Source organism: Cydia fagiglandana, chromosome 18, assembly GCF_963556715.1.
Source record: "Cydia fagiglandana chromosome 18, ilCydFagi1.1, whole genome shotgun sequence".
NCBI classification, from domain to species: domain Eukaryota; kingdom Metazoa; phylum Arthropoda; class Insecta; order Lepidoptera; family Tortricidae; genus Cydia; species Cydia fagiglandana.
The window spans coordinates 925987-949641 of NC_085949.1; positions in this window are offsets into that span (position 1 = coordinate 925987).

A 23655-nucleotide genomic window follows, 5' to 3' on the forward strand; every position below is an offset into this window, starting at 1 on the left:
CTTTGGAACGTGTACAGTGCGCCTCCTACGTCGGGCTACGCCCGACTCTATTACTATGAGGGCGCCGAAGGCGCCCGGCTTTGGAACGCGTAGAGCGTGTCTTGTACGTCGGGCTACGCCTGACTCTTTTAGTATAAGGGCGCCAAAGGCGCCCGGCTTTGGAACGCGTAGAGCGAGCTTCGTACGTCGGGCTACGCCCGACTCTTTTAGTATGAGGGCGCCTTCGGCGCCCGGCTTTGGAACGCGTAGAGCGAGCTTCGTACGTCGGGCTACGCCCGACTCTTTTAGTATGAGGGCGCCTTCGGCGCCCGGCTTTGGAACGCGTACAGCGAGCTTCGTACGTCGGGCTACGCCCGACTCTTTTAGTATAAGAGCGCCCAAGGCGCCCGGCTTTGAACGCATACAGTGCGCCTCGTACGACGACGGGCTACACCCGACGCGTTGAGTATGAGGGCGCCGAAGGCGCCCGGCTTTGGAACACGTACAGCGTGCCCGCACGTCTTTTGTACGGCTGTTTCATGCATTTGCCCGGATTTTGTAAGCGTCCAGCGTGTCACGTATGTCGACACTTTTAGTATGAGAAAGTCGAAGTCGCCTGGCTTTGGACTGCTTGCAGCGCGCCACGTACGTCAGGCTACGCCCGACTCCTCTAGTATGAGGGCGCCGAAGGCGCCCGGCTTTGGAACGCGTACAGCGAGCTTCCTACGTCTCTTGTACGGCTGTTTCATACATTTTGGCTGATCTGGACTTCTATACCTATTCACGTTATAAAATATTGCAGGTCATTAAAAAAAACACTATGTTTATAGCGGCCAAACAAATTTATTTTGCAAATACCTTCTTGTATCGCCGTAGTCGGGTAATACGCGGATAGAATCCAGAGCGCTTGTAGATTCGTAGTTCGAATTACCTACCCGATAAATTAATGTTTCATCGGGTGCATGCAAGTAAAGCCGGTCGCAAAAGCTAACAATATTTATATACCGGGTGTGGCCTGTAACATGAGCAAATAATTAAAACATATAGATTGTACTCCTCAAACGGTGACACTTTTGTTCAACAACTTTTAAAAATTATGAAGTATTTAGACTCCCTATTTTTCATACAAAATAAATATTATATTCAATGGACGCTATTGCCACGCCATTATCATTGTGATTGACGTTGCTTGTCACGCCTTAAACATAACAAAATTCGCAATGCATTGCGTCTTACAATAAACTTTAAAGTGTATTAAAAATCAAACCACAAGTAATTTTTAAAAGTCGCTGAACAAATGTTGGTCAATATGAGGAGTACAGCCTACGGTTAAATTTTTTGCTCATATTACAGGCCACACCCGGTATTTGAAATGTGCTAACTGAGCTCTTTCAAATGATATACATCACGTAATCATTACTTATTTTTATTTTTTTCGTTCGTGACTTTATGACCTCTAGAGGACGCCTTGTTCATTTTTTTGTGACTTCATATAGCCTATAACCAGCGGACGATTAAGATAATTCGAATGACATATCGTTTGTCAAATTATAATGTGTACTTTAGAAGTTATGAGGGAACAAATGAACATACATACATACATACATACATACATACATACCCACATACATACCGGTCAAAATCATAACCCTCCTTTTGCGTTGCCGTAGTCGGGTAAAAATAAAGGGATTTTAACTATTTTGGTGTTTTTATTTATATTTGCATGGTAACCTTTATCCAATAATTTTGTGTTTAAATTTGGCCGCATCTCAAAATTTTTAAAAAACGTTTCTGCAATACGGCCACAACTCTAAATACCTGTCTTTCGGGCCTTGTGTCTTAAAAAATATACATTTCTTTTAAAAAGTGGCGTGATCATAAGGAAGGTTATATCATTCCGAGTAAAAAAAGCTAAATTTTAAATTCATAGACCTAAAACTAAAGGAGTAAGATCCTATTAAACACCCTGAACTATACTCTCAAAACTTTGAGACGCGATTTCTCGAAAAAACGGTTTTTTGAGATGTGGCAGTGTAGCAGGCACACGGCGAATGTTGTCTCCCTGTCACACTTACGTACGAATTTACAAGTGCGACAGAGAGGTAACACGTCGAACGTGGTTCGCGGTAAGCCCCTGATGTCATTCAGTTATCGTGCATTTCGTTCGTATTTGTCGGCTAAGCAAACGAAGTTATGAAAACGCGCGTGCCGACCGCCCGTCTGGATCGCACTAAACCGCAGACACACAAGACGAATGAGCTCATAACGAAAATCCTCACTTTTACACCGTAAAAGATAACGAAATGCAATTTCGTGGACACATTTCATTTTATCACAAGCCTTTTGGGTTGTTGCTAACTTGACTTTTTACTTTTTTTATGATATAAAAAGCAAACGAGCAGACGAATCGCCTGATTGTAAGCTATTACCGTCGCCAATGGATACCCGCAACGGGTCTATAAGTATTGGGTCGAACAATGCTTACAATATGACGTTTTTGGTTGAAATCAGTATCGTATCGCTGTTCATAGTTCATAGGTCTGGTGCAGTCTGAATCCGATCGGTACCTTTAAACGATCTATCTACATGCGTCACACGCGTCACTGCCGTCACGAGTGGCGTCACGAGTAGCGTCACGTCACCGCGCCGTTGACAGACGGTCGCCGCGGGAGATTGATTATAACTAGACTATGACGAACTATAACTACGTGTGTGGACTTAAGGCGCCGTGAGTTTAGGTCCATCGAACGCAGCTGGCTGAGCACTGAGCGGACGGCCGTGCGTCATGCGTGCCCGGGATCGCGGATATCGTTGATATTAAATTGTTACGAGTATTTTTAGTTAGTCTTCACATAAAAAAGTAATCGATGAGTTCGATCTAAAATAGTAGTAGTAGTAGTAAAACACTTTATTGTACAAAAAACAAAACAAAACGGGAAAAATAACATTCGTCATTAGTACAAAGGCGAACTTATCCCTTTAAGGCAATAAAAAAAAAATAGCATTAGATACGCATTTTTTGGAGCAATTTTCATGTTCATGCTTTTGTGCAAAAAGAGTAGAAAAAAAATTATGGTGCGTTTAGTCCTATGTTCGTGATTTTTTCTAAAGCGAAAGTTATTTAATCTGGTCTTGTATCAATACAGTTACCTAGTGTTGTCTGAATGCACTGCACCTTAAAAAAAGTCATATTCATTGTTATATTTTCTGTAGTTATATCATTGATAAAACTATTCTAACAATCAATCTAAATAATTATCTATTCCATACGTTTTGTATGGGCCGCGGCGATAGCACCGCAGACATTTTTCGAGAACGACCCCTTTTTCGAAGTTATTCTGCGTCCGTAGTTCAATTACAAAAAATGGAAGTACCTAGTTAAAACTATCCAAAGCCCCATAATGCAACACAATAGAAAATGATTGGATTACGCGGAAAGCTTTTTAGCCGCGGCTTTTGTGAGCTTTTAGTTGGCGTCAATCAAAACTAATTGCCGCTAGCTTTGCGGTCACTGGACACGATTTTAGGCGATTCGGGGCTCACTGAAAGCTTCGAGCAGATGTCGCTACGAAAAAAAAATGAAAATGAAAAAGTGAGGCAATGTATTCAAAGAAATTGACAGTGGTCCGCAAACTAGGTCGAGCCTGTATATTGTGGGCACCATGGTAGGATGCTCAGTGGATGGCACTTTTGTGAATAACATTAGTTATGCAGACGACATGGTGCTGCTGGCCCCATCGGTCAACGCTCTCAACAAGATGCTCAGTGTCTGTGCAGTATGCCAAATCACACGGGCTTAGGTACAACACATCTAAGAGCGTGATGTTGGTTTTTAAAGCGGGTACCAAACATTACTCACGCGTGCCGCCGGTTAAACTGGACAACACACCTCTTAGTATTGTTAAGGAATTTAAATACCTTGGACACTGGGTCACGGAGACTCTGGGGGACGACAAAGATGTGGAGAGGGAGCGTAGGGCGCTCGCAGTAAGGAGCAATATGTTGATTCGTAGGTTTGCAAGGTGTACTAAATAAGCTAAGGTTACCCTTTTTAAGGCGTTTTGTCAATCGTTTTACACCTGCAGCCTATGGATCAACTACACACAACGAGCTCTCAGCGCCCTACACGTCCAATATAATAATAGCTTTAGGATGCTCTTGGGGCTGCCGCGCCATTGCAGTGCATCGGGGATGTTTTGCGAGAGACGTACAGATGGCTTCCATGCCATAATGCGCAAGCGCGTTGCGTCCTTGATGAGGCGCCTGCGTGGCAGCCCGAATAGCCTCCTTCAGACGGTGGCAGAGCGCCTAGACGGTCCTTTCCAGCTTCACTGGGATAAGCTGCACAGGGCGTCTAACTGACCATGTGATTTTAGTTTTTAATTTTAAATTATTGTTATTATTTTTATTTATTTTTTTGTTTATTGATTCTAATTTTAATTTTAATGTACATATTGAGTGTGTTTTATGTGTTAATTGTGTAATTATGGATCATGTATCTGAAATAAATGAATTTATTTATTATTATTATTATTTATTATTGGGAACCATAACTCTCTATGATATCCTTAACACGCGTATTCGGGAAACGAAATAATCACAAGATCTAGAGCCGATATAGAGATCAACTAGATTTACATTAGATATCGACTAGATGTGACTTGGATATCTAATTCATAACTTGTCGAAATCGTTCAAGGGGACCTCCAGAATCGCGGAAACGTCAAATTTGACATATCTATCTTACAAATATCTTTAAATTATCCATATCGTAACTTGTCGAGGTCTAGTAGAGATCTAATTCATTTTCAGAATCGAGCCGTAAGAAGGTATTTAAAATGTTACACTGTTTATGGGCGCTGGTACTTGTTTATATGTGTTGACATACAAACTTTAACGTTTATTATATATAATATAATAAGTTTCATAGTAAAATAAATAAATAATTGGGTCATTTACACAAATCGATCTAGCCCCAAACTAAGCTAAGCTTGTACTATAGGTACTTAGGCGACGATATACATACGGATATGATATATATTATAGATAAATACATACTTACATTGTAAACACCCATGAACATATCTGTGATCTGTGTTCACCACACATATAAATGCCCCTACCGGGATTCGAACCCGGAACTATCGGCTTCTTAGGCAGGGTCACTACCCACTAGGCCAGACCGGTCGTCTAAATAGAAATAAGAGGTACTTAAGTACGTGTCTGCATTACATTATGAATATAAATGTGCACGTTGTACAAAGTTTCAACACTTGGGGAAGTTTTCATGTAGAAAGCAAGTATCCATGTTTGTAAATACCCGCAGGATATTTTGTGAAATTTTAGGGGGTGTCTTGTAATTTTGCGTCTGGGAGAATTCCTAGGTGAAAGACTTGAACCGTGTAATTGAAAGAAGTGCTAACAACTAGGTCATCATCATCATCATCATCTCCTGCTGAACATAGACCTCCCCCTTGGATCTCCATACGTGCCGGTTGGAAGCGACCCGCATCCAGCGTCTTCCGGCGAACTTACAAGGTCGTATGTCCATCTTTCCATCCATCTACATCAACAACTAGGTACACAATTATTATTTTACCAGCACCCTAATATTGAGCGTTGCGATGGTTTCAAGGTACGAGGGTTAAAAAAAGCTTTGCTACCTAAAAATACAATATTTTTCACCTCACACCAACGCGAGGAAAATACAAACTAAAACATTAATGATTTTGTAATTACAAATAAAAACCAAATGCAATCTATTAAATATTTATCATTCAAAACCATAGCTTTAAAATCAATTCCATTAGCCAACATAAAAACCACTAACAATTTGCATCAACTTACTTTGCTACTCTTGTGGTTTAAATCCAACTTTCTCATCACCATGTATTTGAAGAATAAAGAAAGCCTGTATTACGGCCCCGACACTATCATTAGCAATGACATGAAATTTCATGACGCTCCAACGTTTGGTCCATTCAGGTCATGACATTCCTAAATCTCCCCACACACTTATCAGTATTTCTATCAGTATTTTCATCATTACCTTTCACGGGGAATTTTAAGTTATTATTTTCCTAACCGTTCTTAGTTATGTTGTAGTGTACGTTTTGAATATAAGCTGGTGTGATAAAACATATTATTTTAAATTTTCAATGAATTCCTTATGTCCTTCGCCACGTTTTATAAAAGCTGTATAAAATAGGTAGGTACGAAGAGTAACCACAAAATAAATCGAACACCTCCAAAATAGATGCATCGGTAAGTAATGGCTCCAGTATTCTCAGAATAACTTAAGAGGAAAGTGGACGGGCGCTTCTCCATACAAACATAGCCCATTTCCCTCAATGAATTATTACACATAGAGTTTATTTTATTCACTCAATGTATGCTAACCATAGCTTTGCTTTTCTTTTTTTTTTCGTTTGACTTTATTTTTACTTTTTCATTATTATATCTACACACGTATCATAAACCCTCTATGATGCTTCCAAAATCCGCAAATAACGGTCAGATTTAAAATAAACTGTTTTGTTACAACAAATTTCTTATCTGTAACAATGTAATTATAATTCATAATTATAAAATTATCAGTCCTCTTATAATCTTTAAAAAAAATCGAAATAAAAACAAGCAAAGGGACATAATATCTATGGTACCTAATATATACAGTATGTAACTATGTATCAGAACGAAAGGCAAAAAAAATTGGATGTTTCATACATTTTGCTGGTCTGATGTTGAAATTTCCTATGGGTGAGTCATTTTTTTTTCGCGATTTGGGTTGGTCTAAAAATGATCAGTATGACCTAAACATTAATGGGTCTCTTTCTTGGCCTTTCGTTCTGATACATACTGTATATTTAATTGTGCAAAAATATTTTCTATAATGTCAATACCTAAAAGGAAAAGAGGTACTGTATGGGGAAGCGGACCTCAATTTTCCTCTTAAAACCTAAATGTAGACCCAAATCACGTAGTTGCATTCGTTGCTATCTATTCTAAGCTCACTCGGGACCTGTGTATTGTTCCTTTAGTACAAAAGCTTCTAACTTTTTTGGTGTTTTTCAATGATTTTCTATGTTGAAATGAAGTGGGAATATAAAGTAGTATACAAAAGCGGATTCAGTCTTTAAAATCTGTTTCGGCTTTCATATTGATATGATACCTACGAGCGCTCCTGGTTATACGTGCACGCAAAATGCACCTCGATTCGTGTCAAGATCGTATCATAACAACATAAAAACCACCTGATAGTAAGAGGTCACCGTAGCCTACGGACGCCTGTAAATCCAGGGTACTACATACGCGTTACCGACCCTATAAAAACCTGAACTGTAGCGCCTCGAGTAAAACTCGGCATTTTTACTTATTTCCGTGCATTTATCCTATATAACTGCATGCACCTAGAAAGACAGATCATCTTAGGTCAAATAGATAGCAAGGGTACGCGAGGAAAAGCACCCACGAGATGGTCTGTTGTTGTGAAGAGAGTGGTTGGCGGCAACATGCAGTGCGTGACGCATATGGCTTATGATCGCATGCACACTGTTGGAGACCTCCACACATTTTCGTGATCTTCAGCAACGCGGGACCGAGGAAGAAGAAAAATAATCTATAACTACCTGACCCATAATCATTCCTTTCCCGGCCTCTATGGTAATGTACCTACAATTACGCAAGTCCGTATCCTAACAGCGCCAAGCCACCGCCAGCGGCGCCGCAGTATCGCGCGATGACAAATCGGGGTATAAATCAGCTCGCGGTCGCACCTGCAATCCGTCCTGCATGCAAACACTGCTGTTTTGGTGCTTCATGCATATTGCAGGTAATGTTGCATTCTTCTTCTTCTTCCGCGCGTTATCCCGGCATTTCGCCACGGCTCATGAGAACCTGGGGTCCGCTTGACAACTAATCCCATGATTTGACGTAGGCACTAGTTTTTACGAAAGCGACTGCCATCTGACCTTCCAACCCAGAGGGTAAACTAGGCCTTATTGGGATTAGTCCGGTTTCCTCACGATGTTTTCCTTCACCGAAAAGCGACTGGTAAATATCAAATGAGGCATGCAGGTAATGTTGCATTAAAACTATATAATGCAATTGAACTATAACACTGAAATAAAAATTGCCAAACTCATTGAGTAATTTACTGAACTTAAATAAAATAAATATAAATAAAATATTTATTTTATTTAAATATAGATTTAAATATAGATAAAGATAAAATAAAGATATTTATAATTATAGATAGAGATAATATACTTATGGTGAAATTAACTCACGTATTTCATTAGTCACTCGCGCGACATGTTTCGGAGAGTCTATGTCTCCATTTTACAAGTACACAAGTGTACTGACGGCACATGAGTAGGTAGCGTTCACGATAGCCGCGCCCCGAATAGCTATATTATAAGTGATCAATATCCTAAAACCGATTTTGTTAGCTAATCCACTTACAGGGAGTCGGTGTAGAAGGAGCGAAGCTGCTTCCCTAGTAGCATTTTCGTTGGGGCCCACCGTGCCAACGGTAGGGAAAACGTTGGGATGAGGTTCGTTCCGTAGCCAACATTAATTTTGTATTGGCCCACCATCGCATTTACCAACATTCGCTGTGGCACAGATGCCCAACAATGGGCCTTTGTGTATTTTGGTACCGTTGGCTAAACAACGATAATATTCGTTGGCCCAATGATGACATATATCGCATTTACCAACATTGGCTGTGGCAGTGATGCCCAACAATGGGCCTTTGTGTATTTTGCTACCGTTCGGTAAACAACGATAACATTCGTTGGCCCAATGGTGACGAATACCGCATTTACCAACATTGGCTGTGGCACGGATGCCCAACAATGGGCCTTTGTGTATTTTATTAACGTTGGCTAGTCAACGATATCATCCGATGGCCCAATGACGACAAATATCGCATTTACCAACATTGGCTGTAGCATTGATACCCAACAATGGGCCTTTGTTTATTTTGGTAACGTTGGCTAATCAACGATATCATCCGATGGCCCAATGACGACAAATATTGCATTTACCAACATTGGCTGTAGCATTGATGCCCAACAATGGGCCTTTATGGGGAGAGCGCTGGTGGCCTAGCGGTAAGAGCGTGCGACTTGCAATCCGGAGGTCGCGGGTTCAAACCCCGGCTCGTACCAATGAGTTTTCCGGAACTTATGTACGAAATATCATTTGATATTTACCAGTCGCTTTTCGGTGAAGGAAAACATCGTGAGGAAACCTGCATACATCTGCGAAGAAATTCAAAGGTGTATGTGAAGTCCCCAATCCGCATTGGGCTAGCGTGGGGACTATAGCCCAAGCCCTCTCGCGCTCGAGAGGAGGCCTGTGCCCAGCAGTGGGACGTATATAGGCTGAGATGATGATGATGAATGGGCCTTTGTGTATTTTGGTACCGTTGGCTAAACAACGATAATATTCGTTGGCCCAATGATGACATATATCGCATTTACCAACATTGACAGTGGCAGTGATGCCCAACAATGGGCCTTTGTGTATTTTGCTACCGTTCGGTAAACAACGATAACATTCGTTGGCCCAATGGTGACGAATACCGCATTTACCAACATTGGCTGTGGCACGGATGCCCAACAATGGGCCTTTGTGTATTTTGTTAACGTTGGCTAGTCAACGATATCATCCGATGGCCCAATGACGACAAATATCGCATTTACCAACATTGGCTGTAGCATTGATACCCAACAATGGGCCTTTGTTTATTTTGGTAACGTTGGCTAATCAACGATATCATCCGATGGCCCAATGACGACAAATATTGCATTTACCAACATTGGCTGTAGCATTGATGCCCAACAATGGGCCTTTGTGTATATTGGTAACGTTGGCTAATCGACGATATCATCCGATGGCCCAATGATGACAAATAACGCATTTACCAACATTGGCTGTAGCATTGATGCCCAACAACGGGCCTTTGTTTATTTTGGTAACGTTGGCTAATCAACGATATCATCCGATGGCCCAATGATGACAAATAACGCATTTACCAACATTGGCTGTAGCATTGATGCCCAACAATGGGCCTTTGTTTATTTTGGTAACGTTGGCTAATCGACGATATCATCCGATGGCCCAATGATGACAAATAACGCATTTACCAACATTGGCTGTAGCATTGATGCCCAACAATGGGCCTTTGTGTATATTGGTAACGTTGGCTAATCGACGATATCATCCGATGGCCCAATGATGACAAATAACGCATTTACCAACATTGGCTGTCGCACTGATGCCCAACAATGGGCCTTTGTTTATTTTGGTAACGTTGGCTAATCAACGATATCATACGATGGCCCAATGACGACAAATATCGCATTTACTAACATTGGCTGTAGTATTGATGCCCAACAATGGGCCTTTGTGTATTTTGGTAACGTTGGCTAATCAACGATATCATCCGATGGCCCAATGATGACAAAAATCGCATTTACCAACATTGGCTGTGGCACTGATGCCCAACAATGGGCCTTTGTTTATGTTGGTAACGTTGGCTAATCAACAATATCATCCGATGGCCCAATGATGACAAATATCGTATTTACCAACATTGGCTGTGGCACTGACGCCTAACAATGGGCCTTTGTGTATTTTGGTACCGGTGGCTAAACAACGATAACATTCGTTGGCCCAGTGAGCACAAATATCGCATTTACCAACATTGGCTGTGGTACTGATGCCCAACAATACCAGTTGAGTTTGCTTGTGGCGTTACTAGATGGCGTTACTGTCTCCAAACATCGAAGTTATAGTTATTTTCTCGATTATTCCGGATATAATCATAATATTTTTTGAAAGTAACTTATAAATCTAATAGCTATAACTATAAAATTTACACATAAATTTAAAAAATTGTATTTTACCAACATTTTCTCAATTTAAATCTCTAAATACATAAATCTCGCTTACGAAGTTTCGAAGTGCGGTTAGTATATATACAAATTAGAGTGTATAGTAAGTGTACTTGCTTCGGCAGTACATATACTAAAATTGGAACGATACAGAGAAGATTAACAACAACTGCTGCCTAGGGCCTTCAAGTGGATACAACCAATGCCTACCGTAGTGTAATTGTAATATTTATCAGCAAAGGCCCAACGTCGTATTACACAACCACTTAACGTAGGGTAACTGTAGGACTCGTAAACAAAAGCCCATTACGTAATAGACTGTAGGCACACTATAAATTACAAAACTATTTACCTACGGTAGTATTGTAAGAATCCTACACAAGGCCCAACGTTAAAGTTACAATGTTGGCCCTTTGTGGGACAAGCTGTGTTGGGCCTTCAACCTGGTGCACGACTACCTACCGACCTACCTGACTTGCCGTTGGGTAATTGTTGAATTTGCAAACAGAAGCACAACGAAAAAATTGCCCTTTTTTATTTTTTTGCAGTTGGCCCTACAGCAAGCCATACGGCCAAATGTAACAATTAACCAACCATCAAACAAATGTGTATAGGCCCAACCAAAACCACCACCGTTGAATAATTGTATGATTTATTTAAATAGGCCCAACGCAAAAATTACTCTAATGGCCCTCTGTTGGGACTCTTCGGGAGGGCCTTTGTCGAGGGCCCTCCAGCAAATCGTACGGCCAAATGTAACAATTAACCAACCATCAAACAAATGTGTATAGGCCCAACCACGGCCCAACCAAAACCACCACCGTTGAATAATTGTATGATTAATTTAAATAGGCCCAACGAAAAAATTACTCTTATGGCCCTCTGTTGGGAATCTTCGGGAGGGCCTTTGTCGAGGGCCCTCCAGCAAATCGTACGGCCAAATATAACGGTTGCCCAACTAATACGTAAACAAAGGCCCAACAAAATCCCTACAAGAAAATGCTATTAGGGTTATTTCTGACTATGTCTGACCAAAGTAGGTACGTATACAAATAAGAGATTTCTTGCCCCTATAACGGTCTTCCCACCCAAAAATGTTATAGGCCCGTCATTAGTAACTGGACCATTAGATTAGATAGAGCGCCTGTGTTTGATTTAAATACCCCTCTAAGCCTCACCTCATGGCGACCGTGACGCGTTTTGCCTACTTAGACTTTTTACTACTTCCTCTTATAACCTGTAATATTTTTACTATTCATACTGGGAATAACACCATCACCTGCGTAATAGGTAGCGTTGTCATCAACTGTATCGGTATTTTACAATTTTCAGTACAAATAAAGTACACTTTGGTAGCTTTATCGGTCTCTGCGGGCGACATCGGCAGTCCGTGTATTGTTGAAAAAACAACTGACGTTTTACGATCTACTAGTTTCTAGGGTCCAACTAGCAATGTGCCAAAGAGAAATATCATAAACTGCAAAACTTCCCATTAAATTTTTCTCAGATTTTTTTTCTGAACGTTTACTGCCAAACCTAGTAAGAACTCGTAGTCTCGAATTTTATGATACCTACTTAAAAAATTGACGTTTAAATAGGTAGACATTTAAAGGACAATAAAAAGTTATCGTCAAAAAACAGAAAATTCTCATATATGCTCATTATCCAACCACAAATGGTCGTTCGACTGTCTTGACTTTGTCAAAACACCTGACGAGTGCGAATCGGACTCGCCCACTGAGGGTTCTGTCATTTTTATTATTTGTTGTCTAAGCGGCAACAGAAACACATCATCTGTGAAAATTTCAACTCGCTAGCTATCACGGTTCATGAGATAGTTACCTACAGCCTGGTGACAGACAGACAGACAGACAGTGGACAGTCTTAGTAGCAGAGTCCAGTTCTTACCCTTTGGCTACAGAACCCTAAAAACGATTGACGAGATGACTGTTGTTATTTAACGGAACCCGTTATAAAACTTTAGTTCGCTCCCATATTTACAAAAATGTGAAGTTATTAAATTTAAAAACGATAAAAGTGATTGCGCTTTCCATGTCACATTAAATGACAGCCTTGACAGTGAAAGCCTTCCTGTTAAAAACAAAGCGAGATAACCATTTTCAGAATCGTCAACTTGCTAAAAAAAAGGGTTTGTCAACTGGTTATTATGTTCCCATTTAATAGTTATTTGTTTTACACGGGGGCAAAGTTGTTGTTTAACCGCTCGTGCTAATATTGATACCCGAGCAAGCGAAAGATTCCAAAATTGAAACACCAGCGTAGCGAGTGATTCGATAAATGGAATCTTGGGCGTTGCGAGGGTTTCAAAGCACGAGGGTTATGTCCAATCCATACATGCATTGGACATGTTGTTGTACAGTCAACTGTAAAAATATGGGTGTACAAATCGTCTTAAAAAGGTGTTTAGCAAACGCCTGGCAGGCCACAGGTAATTCTCGCGCGGGCATTTTTTCCCGCGCAATGATTGGCCATAATGGCCATAGCCATCCAGCGCGGGATCGCCTGCGTGATGGGCACCTTGTCAAGGGCGCAAAATTTTGATAGGTATTTTTAATTTTTTAGCTTTAGTTATCTTAATTGTAGTTAATTTTAGTTTTATATTCATTTTATACGTGAATTTGAGATAGGACATGGTGCGTCAATGAAAGAAATCCTTCGTCTTTAACGTTACTTTCGCAGAAAAGATGGCCGATGGGGTCGAAAAGTGCTCGAGTGGAGACCACAGACTAGCAAGCGCAGCGTAGGACGTCCACCCACAAGAAGGACGGACGACCTTGTTAAGGTCGCCGGAAGACGCTGGATGCGGGTCGCTTCCAACCGGTACGAATGGAGGTCCAAGGGGGAGACCTATGTTCAGCAGTGGACGTCTTATGGCTGAGATGATGATGATGATGAACGTTACGTTAATCGCAATAACAACGCTACTGCACTTCCCAAAACTCCCACTTTACTAATTTCACCCCTATTTAACTAAACCGTTTATAGTATCAAAATTACAAAGTTTTGCTTAGCCCGAATACCGGCACATTTAGCTTAACTTAAGGAAGGGCGTAAAAGCCTACCTTTTCTTTGGAATTTATGCTCTCTTTAAAAAGGGGAATCTAAGATCAGCCTCCAAATGGTCGTAAGCGTTGACCGTTTCTATGTTACTATAAGTAACATAAGCTAAATAGGCCACACGGGCACTTTTATACGTCAAGATTGAATTGACATACAAGCAAAAATAATAATAATACAACAATCATAAAGTTTCTAAAAGCTGTTATTGGACTGCGCTGTTATTTGCGAGGGGCTTAAAAACCGGTGCAATTTTACAGTATAATTAAGTACTTCTTGCGTAGAATGATGACCATCGTGTGACAGTTCTTTCAAGTCTTTTTTGGTTGGGCTGTATAAAAAAAAAAGTTACATTTCTAAACACATTGATGTGCGAAACTCACACGAATAAGGACACCTGCAACACCATTACACCAGAGGGGTTGTAAGAGCGTTGCCGGTATTTAAGATGGGAGTGCGCTCCTTTCTACCACAGGCGACAGTTCATTCCACAGTTCAGCTGTAGAGCGAGGTAAAGTTAAGCAGTAGTACCTAAGGTACCTACCTAAACTAAATAGAAGAACAAAATTTTTATACCTAATTATAATGTTTCCAAATTCAGTCAAGCTTTTCTAAATCAAATATTACTTGATCTTATGGAGTAGATAAGTGGCACAAAATGGATTTCCGATCGCTGTAAAAAGGAATGTAGATGTAAAAGATATTCGCTATTAAATATTATAAAGTCCGGGATCAATTAGTCCGTTTCCGGGAGTTGGTGATTCCGTCCGGAACGGTGAGCGCTCATAGTAGAGGCGGTAGCGGAAGCGGCAGCGGTGCGATTATATTGGATTAATATATTCATATAAATAGTTATAGTGGTATAGTACGAGTACCTATATAAATTATTTTTGAGGTGGGGAAAAAATGTTAAACTCGAGATACCTACCGTATGCGTAAGGCGTAACCCTCTCTTTCTACCGTGCGGCGAAAATGTATGCATGAGCCTGCTGTTTCGTTTAGGCGGCGCAGGGCGCTTGTGTGACGTCACGTGTGACGGACAATGTCATTGTGTTTTTTGATTTAATTATACATAGTGCTGCAGACATGCACTAAATGGCGCTGTTATTATTGATATGCGAAACTCACACAAATAACCTGCAACACCATTACACCAGAGGGGTTGTAAGAGCGTTGCCGGTCTTTAAGATGGAAGTGCGCTCCTTTTTACCACAGGCGACAGTTCATTCCACAGTTCAGCTGTAGAGCGAGGTAAAGTTAAGTAGTAGTACCTAAGGTACCTACCTAAACTAAATAGAAGAACAATATTTTTATACCTAATTATAATGTTTCCAAATTCAGTCAAGCTTCTCTATATCAAATATTACTTGATCTTATGGAGTAGATAAGTGACACAAAATGGATTTCCGATCGCTGTAAAAAGGAATGAAGATGTAAAAGATATTCGCTATTAAATATTATAAAGTCCGGGATCAATTAGTCCGTTTCCGGGAGTTGGTGATTCCGTCCGGAACGGTGAGCGCTCATAGTAGAGGCGGTAGCGGAAGCGGCAGCGGTGCGATTATATTGGATTAATATATTCATATACTTATATAGGTATAGTATATATGTATATTAATTTTTATATTTTCACGTACCGATCTTCATCCATTCTCTCAAGGTGGCCCAACCGACGAAGTCTGTAAGCTTTAGTCTCCCCCATAATGTTAGGTTCGGCTACTGGGTCTTCGATCTCACGGACCCTCCACCCTTTTTTTTTTTGTAGGGGGGAAAATGCATTCCGCATACCACCCGGGTGCGGGGGGTGACCCGAGTGGTTATGTGGGACTCCCGTCTAGGCTAATGAGGCCCACGGTATACCCACTAAAAACCCCCCATATACCGCCTCGCCGCCCTATTGGTGGGGTTACGGGGACGCTTGCGTACTCATCCGCGACCCCACCGGCGGCAGCCGCCCACGAGCGGCTCCTTCGCAAATGCCCGAAGGCCCTTCACGCTAGGCGCGCCAGATGGTTCGACGCGCCTTCCTCCTCCGCCTCCGTTCTGCACTGTAGCGGACCCCCCCGAGCCCGCCACAAGGAAGCTACGGGCGCCAGAAAGTTCTCCGGTGCCCGGCGACAGATCAGGTCTATGGGTCTGTCGCAAAACCACAATTCGGCTGCAGAGGACAGGGAGAACGGCACATCGTAACACCGACACTCCACTTCCTCTGCAGCCCCACCAACGCCGCTACAGCGGAACGGCACCGCCAAGTTCGCAGGGGATAGGGCGAGTGGCGATCGTAATACCATCACGCCTCTTCCCCTGCGATCCCACCTCGGCCGCCGAGGATAGGGAGAACGGCTCACCGCAATACCGACACTCCTCTTCCTCGACGGTCCACCTCCAACGCGTCACAAGCGGGCTTAACAAGCCCACTTGGAGCGTCCTCCTCGGGCCAGCCCGACCGTCAAACAGGCCGGCCCTGGTTGCCACTTCGCTTCACCGTGGGTGACCAAGCCACGATTACTAAGCCCCTCCACCACGACAAGGTGAGCAACCCGCGGGGGGACGGACCCTCCACCCTATCCTAACCTATCCTATCGGACGCCCCAAGGTGCTGGTGCGATTTGGTGGGGAAGAAGATAAGAATGTTTTCTTTTGGTTTTCAAATGCACCCGGCACCGCATACAATTTTTTTTTGCCTGTTAAGGTGCAGTGGGTTCATTTACAAAATCGTAGCTATCGCTTTTATATAGATCACAATACGGTTTTGCCAAAGTAAGAATATCAATTAGTCTAGTCTAGTAACTTTATTGATTCGAAACCCGATTAAAAAACAAGTTTCGCTCGATAGAAGAAAACCATCAATGGTCTAAAACGCACCATTAAACATTCGTTATACTATTTTTTGCACAAGAGCTGTCAATATGATTGGTTGGATTGGTGAAATTGCTTCTAAAATGCGTATTTTTTTTATAAAAAGGAACTAAAAAGAACAATTTAAAAACAATGTTAGCTATCTGCGACCCCAGGCACGCACGGCCGTCCGCTCAGTGCTTAGCGAGCCACGAAGGACCTGCACTCACGACGCCTTAAATGGCATCAACCGCAATGCAGATAAAATGTCATATTTTGTATTTAAATTTAATTAACGCGTTTAAATGCGTTCCTCCCACACGCGGCGCGTTACTCTTGAAAACGCATTGGCACATGATGGTGTACAAAGTATTTTATTAAATAAGTTTATGGTAAAAAAAATATTTTTGGTACAAGTTTTTATCGCTGACTGTACTTTTCTTACGACAGACAACTAATACTCACCGAGACAATTCTAAAATCCCCTAACACAATTAGGTTGCGTTGTTTCATCACAGAGTTCCTATGGCCACCTGCCTGACTCCATCCATGACTGCTGTCTCCGTCATCAGATCAGTTCGACAGTACTATATTATTGTATTGTCATCAGAACTACATACAGCTGCCAATTTTCATGACGCTACGATCCTTGGAAGATGGTTAAATTAGTTACCTTAGATTCCATTACATAGTTAGTTACATACAGGTCGACCTAGTAAAAGCTTGTTAATTATAATACGGGATATACTATTAAGTTTAACGGCCATATTTCGTGGTTGAAAAAACTTTGATAACGGTAAGGCGTGCGACTTTTACATCGAAGAAGGAGATCGATTCAAATCTAAAAATTTGTAATGATTTTGAACTGGTTCAAGGTCGTATCAAAATAAGATCAAAACAATAGCAAGTCGCAAAACAATTGGGCCCATGGAAACAATTTTCAGTAACGACAACTAGTGAAGTCGCCATCAGATGTATCGGAGGCATCGGAGCCCCCGAGCTGCCTAAAAATATCAGAACACGCACTCTAGCGCCTTGACAATAGAGGCGTGTTCAGATATTTGTGAGCACCCTGGCCGCTTCGATATATCTGATGGCGACTGTACCTATCAGACATGTAGACCACTTCCAACGTACGTTGACATCAGAATGATACTTGTACCTAATGATGGTAGGTACATTTACTGCCGTATTCGAACTTCAAGATATTCACAAGAGACGACATGTACTAGATCCATTCTAGACACGTTATAGTTTAGATATCAACTAGTTCTCTTTTGCAGCGCAATTCGGGCAACCAATGTCACTTTTACGTTAGATAGAGATATCTATTAGATGTGAATTGGATCTCTAAGTCATATCCTGTGGAAATAGTTTAAGAGTATCTCCAGAATCGCGCAAATGTCAAATTTTACAGTTTAGATTTTAAACATATCGTTATCGTATCTTGGTGATGTCTAATAGATATCTATTTCAAAATCCGAATCGGGCCCTTAGTACATAACAGACATGTAGACCACTTACAACGTACGTTGACATCAGAATGATATTTGTACCCAATGATGGTAAATTACTATAAGACATAAATAGGAATATAAAACTAAAACTAACTACAATTAAAATAACTAAAACTAAAAATTAAAAATACCTATCAAATGATGAATGATGGTAGGTACCTACATTTACTACGCATGATAACTAAATAACATAATTCCAATATCGAATGTATGAATGAATGTGTATTCAATTGACGTCAGTGTACATTCGAATCGGCCTGATAGTGTGGCGATAGAACTGCAACCTGTACGTAAGTTAGCGTAGACGTAATAAATTCGATATCCGTCCGACGTGACACGTCGCGTCCACGTCTCGTGCAGACATCTTTTCGTACTTAGCGGGACGTGATCCGTGCACGTGACGATTGTGCTCAGATACTTTGATGTTTGATGTGAAAGATTATTTTATTTAAGGCACCGTGAGTTCAGGCCCCAATTTCACATCGGTGACAGGTGCGACGAATTGTAAAATCACTGTTGCTGACGTCACAGGCATCCATTGGCTACGATTACCACTTACCATCAGGCGGGCCGTATTCCTGTTTGCCACCATCATTGTATTATTTAAAAAAACTTTATTATATCGGAAAAAAACGGTGTACTGCCATCTCGCCGAAATATTTTTCGCCTAATTTCACTTCCCAACCAACTTATTGCAGTACTTTTAGCTGGCAAACCAATGCTTAGCATATTATTATTTAGCATAATTTTTATTTGACTACAATTTTATTTAGCAGATGTTCATTTTACCACGATTTATTTAGAAAAATAGTCACTAAGCAAATGTTTTATTATACCTAACTATTTATTGTTACATAACGTTTGCCAAAATTGAAACTTCGCATACTTTTTATTTGATCACAATTTTATTTAGTAGATGTTCATTTTACCAAAATTCATTAAGACAAATAGTCACTGAGCAAATGTTTCAACTTAGCTAACTCCTAATTGTCAAAAAACGTTTGCTTTATTTATACTTACTTTTCATAATATATTTTGATGGCTATTTGACCTGTTGGTGGCTTTTTTTTTAACAAACGTATCTACATATTTCCATGGACGGGTGCCACTACGCTAATAGATTTGATGACTGTACCAACATGTTTTAGGTTAGATGACTGCAATCCCCAAGAAAACGAACTGTTGCCAGAAAAGTGGGTTAGGTTAGGTTAGAACTGCGACCCCACGAAAACAAACTGTTGCCTCAAAGGTGGGTTAGGTTAGAACTGCGACCCCCGAGAAAACGAACTGTTGCCAGAAAAGTGGGTTAGGTTACGTTAGAACTGCGATCCCACGAAAACAAACTGTTGCCAGAAAAGTGGGTAAGGTTAGGTTAGAACTGCGACCCCACGAAAACAAACTGTTACCTGAAAGGTGGGTTAGGTTAGGTTAGAACTGCGACCCCCGAGAAAACGAACTGTTGCCAGAAAAGTGGGTTAGGTTAGGTTAGAACTGCGACCCCACGAAAACAAACTGTTGCCTGAAAGGTGGGTTAGGTTAGAACTGCGACCCCCAAGAAAACGAACTGTTGCCAGAAAAGTGGCTTAGGTTAGGTTAGAACTGCGTCCCCACGAAAACAAACTGTTGCCTGAAAGGTGGGTTAGGTTAGATTAGAACTGCGACCCCCAAGAAAACGAACTGTTGGCAGAAAAGTGGGTTAGGTTAGGTTAGAACTGCGACCCTACGAAAACAAACTGTTGCCTGAAAGGTGGGTTAGGTTAGGTTAGAACTGCCACCCCCAAGAAAACGAACTGTTGCCAGAAAAGTGGGTTAGGTTAGATTAGAACTGCAACCCCCAAGAAAACGAACTGTTGCCAGAAAAGTGGGTTAGGTTAGGTTAGAACAGCAACCCCCAAGAAAACGAGCTGTTGCCAGAAAAGTGGGTTAGGTTAGGTCAGAACTGCGACCCCACGAAAACAAACTGTTGCCTGAAAGGTGGGTTAGGTTAGGTTAGAACTGCGACCCCAAGAAAACGAACTGTTGCCAGAAAAGTGGGTTAGGTTAGGTAAGAATTGCGACCCCACGAAAACAAACTGTTGCCAGAAATGTAGTAAACAAAATTACTACCTCCATCATTGAACTGCACATCTCGAAAAAACTACCTACGTAACGAAATAAAATGCTACTGTAATTTGTACCATGAGTAGTTGAGTACTATGTTATTAGGGTATTTAGTAGTATGCATCACAATATTAGGCGAAAAATAATTTATGCCTATCAATACATTCGACATAACAATAAAAGACATTTTGAAACATGACCAACTAAATATTTTGCCATACAATAATATTGTAAATAATCATTTGCGACATGTTATATATGCGAAACATTGGTTTGCCATCTGATAGTTTTGCCAAATGATACTATGGGAAAAATAGTTTGGGAAGTGATAATTTGCCATACAATTTTCGGCCACATATTAGTAAACCGAAAAAAACAGATATTTCTCCTGCGAAGTTTCTGACAATCGTAACCGTAGCCCATGGATGCCTGTGACGTCAGCAACAGTGATTTTACAATTCGTCGCACCTGTCACGTTGGTGAAACAGGGGCCAGGTGCTGTCGAACGCAGCTCGCTTGGCACTGAGAGTAGGCATGTGTGCCCGAAATCGGGGATTAAATCACGCATTTTTAAAAGTGACCCTTATGTTAACTGGTTATGTGCAAAAATAATACCTAACAAGTTTGTATTGGAGCATTTTACACTTATGTTGGTATTTTGTTTTTATCTAAGAGATTTTAATCAGGTTTCGAATTGGTTAAGTTACTAGAGAAAGGCGTCAAGATTGCTATTTATACTTTTTTGGAAACCCTATTACTTATAATCTAAAAAAGCGGCCAAAATTAATATCCAGGAAGAAAAATGGAGACTACATTTGCATGGGAAAGCGGTTGTCCACTATCCTCTTAAGTTTGGACGGTATAACATGGCATTGACTTACACAAGCAATTTTTAGAGCTAGCTTTAAGTAAAAAAAAATGCAGTTGTGATCATCCTTTACACACCTCTACATTTTCCGTACATTTTTCAAACGTAAACGGACAAACATATTCAGCCCTTCAATTAAAAAAAAGTCTTAACTCCCTATGAAAATAAATCTGCACAAAATTCCACCCTAACCCCTTTCATTTAAGTTGAAAACCGTACACAGCTTTAGAGTGGTTATACATAAGTCGTTTAGATATACAGGGTGGCTATCCCACTAGTTACCGGCTGATTAATCCTCGCGTTGCAGCCACGGGACTGACTTATGGCCCTCGGGCGGCTGCACCGGCCAACTTTCCCGGTTTTTCCTTGACTAAGTGAGAATTAGTAGGCTGGGTAATGCGTTGCATAAAAGTACCGGTTTAGTTAGTAGGTGTTTTTGCTTTGTTAGTTTTGTCTGGCCTAATTATTTCAGTATGGAAATTACTCTAATTCAAAAACACGTATTTCATGGTTACATTCATGACGACCGGTCTGGCCTAGTGGGTAGTGACCCTGCCTGCGAAGCCGATGGTCCTGGGTTCGAATCCCAGTAAGGGCATTTATTTGTATGATGATACAGATATTTGTTCCTGAGTCATGGGTGTTTTCTATGTATTTAAGTATTTGTATATTATATATATCGTTGTCTGAGTACCCACAACACAAGCCTTCTTGAGCTTACTGTGGGACTTTGTCAATCTGTGTAAGAATGTCCTATAATATTTATATTTTATATTTATATTTATTCATATAAAACAAAGACTTAAAAATAGTGATAGTTTACATGTGCCTGAACTAGGATTCCCTGTGTTTCAGGCGTGAAGTATGGCAAACATTGTTCAAACTAATTAATTTTCACTTACAAGAAACACATTCTAATTTAGCAACTTAATACAATAATACCTTTAAAATTTATCGTAATAATTATCCTATTTATCCTGTTGTAAATTCAGTCATATTGCTTATAAATCTTGTAATTATTTTACAACTATTAGTAGATTCTCTGTGTCTTCGTACGTCATATTTTGAAGATTCTATAACACCATTAAATTTAGAAATTAACGAAAAGTGGAAAAAATACTGTTTCGGGCGACACTCGAACTTGCGACTCTGGATCACTAACTCATACCAACTAAGCTACTGAGACTACAATCGATGACAGCGAATATTTTTACCGTATTACCAAATACTATTTCATCATTTATCAGCGAATATTTTCACCATATTTCTAAGCTTTGCAGAGGTAGTTGCATAATACACAATTAATTTTCTAACACCATTTCGGCCAAAAGTATGGAAACAAGGATAAGCTTGTTTCCATAAGTACTTTTGGCCAAAATGGTGTTATAAAATTATCGAATATCATCATAAAAAAACATAATATATAAAATGTTGCCACGAGAGAGACCATAAGTACCTAATGGCCACCCGCACTGTGAAAAAGTTATCAGATCTCATGCAAAGCCAAGCTTCTAATTCTAACCCTACAAGCCCTTCTAGCATTCGGATAAAAATAGTACCGCACAACAAAACACTATCAAGTAAAAAATATGAGCTTTTTAAAAACAATACACATTTTATACACGTATGAAACACGGCTTTAACAACTCTGGCCTCAATTATGAATGTTATAGTACCATTTTCCATACTATAAACAAGAGGGTGAAAATAAACCAGTTTGCATTTACAATGCACAAGTCAACAATAGCCTTTAGAATAGGGATACCAGGCTTTAATTTACAACTCGGATAAAAGTCCCGTTTTTATAAATATTTTTCTGAGAATTTTATTTGTTCATATGAAGCTATGGAAGATGATTTTACATTTTCTACGGTGTTGTCTACAATAAAAAGTTTTTTGAATTTCATTGTCGGTGTGAAATGTTAAGAATTAAACAATTACAGGTACTACCAACATAAAACCCCATCTCTCTACTATCTGTCTCAGAAGAATCCTCGGCTTCTTTGGGCACTTGGCCCAGCGGGAACCCGACAGTCTAGAGAAGTTGGCGATCGGTGGCCAGGTTGAGGGCAGAAGAGGCAGGCAGAGGCAGAATATCCACACGTTGGTTTGATGCCACTGAGCAAATCATACGTGTCAAGTTCCAGGGCTCTATGCGGAAGGCAGAAGATCGGCCAGGTTGGAGAGCAATCCAAGTTAAAGCGACTTATGGCGGTCACGACCCTCAGTCATGAGATTTCGACCAAGAAGAAGAAGAGAGAGGTACTATCAAACAATTCGATTCCTCATGTGAAAAAGAAACTTTTTCACATTTACTACGTCATTGGCATTACGAGTACATGGATTTAAAAAGTAAAATTATTAGGACTAT